The sequence below is a fragment of the Fragaria vesca genome, linkage group LG7 (assembly GCF_000184155.1).
Source record: "Fragaria vesca subsp. vesca linkage group LG7, FraVesHawaii_1.0, whole genome shotgun sequence".
In the NCBI taxonomy this organism is placed as follows: domain Eukaryota; kingdom Viridiplantae; phylum Streptophyta; class Magnoliopsida; order Rosales; family Rosaceae; genus Fragaria; species Fragaria vesca.
In genome coordinates, this window is record NC_020497.1 from 15,154,086 (window position 1) to 15,156,004 (window position 1,919).

Sequence of the window (1,919 nt, forward strand, 5' to 3'; positions counted from 1 at the left end):
GTTGAACCACCAATACTTTAGAAAGCAGTTTGAAGATACCTTTCTTGATTGCGGAGCTCGGGGACTAATAGGGTTGGGCGCTACATTGGTATCTGATACGACCCACTCCGAATTTCACCCTGAAACCCGGAGTAACTCGTGCGGGGACCACCTCCAAGAAAGATATTACCGAAAAATCGGCATAACCTCCCTTGAAAATGGACAACCATTCCTAACGAAAACCTGCAAACACTTCCAAAATTTTTTAATCCAACCTTAACTCCTGGAGCCTACGTGCTCCCCAAAAACAATTACCTCCAACAACACAACATTATCCAACATCAAATATAATTATCCAAAAGATACCATAAATCCTCCAACAAATATTCTAAGACGTCAACAAGTCTTCACCCACAACCGAAATAATATACATTAAACCCAAGTATTCAGAGCTACTAAACACTAGCGGAAAAAGAAACCACAGGTAGGTTAAACAGGTAACCTACTGATGAGAAGTGGTGGAAATGCGGGTGACTATGCCTCGTCTCCTACTAGGTCCGACCCGAACTCTGCAGACTGGGCATTTTAAAACGAATGGCCCAGGGGAAACATTTGAATACGTTAGAGTGAGTGGACAAAAATAAAATAAAGGAAATAATGCTTTATGCTTTCCCAATTTTACTTTTCCATAAAAAAAATATGCTGCATGCGACAGCCCAAAACGCTCAACACGAAAACTGGAATTTCATGACTGGCTCCGGCCAGTCTCCAACGCTCAATAAAATACAGCCTCTCAGGCTAAAATAAAATATGTATGTATTACACTCGTCATATCCCTTGTATGAATTTTCTTGAAACAACTAAAACAAATAGAAAATTCACACAAGGCTACAACGCTTGCGTCTAACGCTCACGTTGCACCATAATGGCATTTTACCTCATTATGGTGGAAAAGACGGTGTATAAATATACGCGCATATCCCCTATATAAATTATTATTTTTATATAGGGCTACAACGATTGCGTCTAACGTTCACGTTGCACCATAATGAAATTTTACCTCAGTATGGTGGAAAAGCACGTATAGCTAGCTAGCATTCTCTCATATACATATTATTCTCATAATCATCCACATATGGATATATATATATATATATATATACACTCACCGAAATTCTCAATTTCGGTTATTCTCCAACAGCATAAATTATTTCGCATGCACATTATTTAAAACAAAAGTCCACTCACAAATTAGGCCTAAGCCTGATGTCGATCTGGGGCCTCGTCAGCTCGAGCCTCCTCACGACCTGTTCCAAATATAATATTAAGTTCCCAGCCGAAATTCCAATATTTACACAAAATAGGCAGAAATTAACCGAGAGCCATTAACACGCTCATCATTGCCTAACTTCGAAATGGTTCACATTTCAACCCTAGAACCAGCAGCCGTAACTACACCTTCCCACAGATTAAACAACTTAATCCAACGGCCGGATTCTACATAAATTAACCGCCAAAAATACTAACTTCGGAAATTCATAAACCTATCCAAAACTCATCCAAAAATTCCATAACTCACTTCAATAAACTCCCCTTAATATTCCAAATTTAACAACATTAAAATCTCCTAATCGGCGGCGGCTCCGCCGGCAGCGGCGGCCGGAGGCCAATTCCGGCGACCTCCAATTCCTATGAAATTTTAACAGCATCTTCCTCTCATCATGCTCTACAACTTTCCTAACTAGCACAAACCCAAAATCCAAGCCTAGCTATGCCAATCGAACAAAAACATCAAAAACGCCCTAGAGCTTCCACCTCAAATTTCTCCTTACCTGAAGCAAACCGGAGTGAGTCCTTTTAGGGCAAGGTAGTTGGGTTGGAGACCTACAAAACCATACCAAGCTTGCCCGGATTGGTGGCCAGAGGAGGGAGTTCCGGCG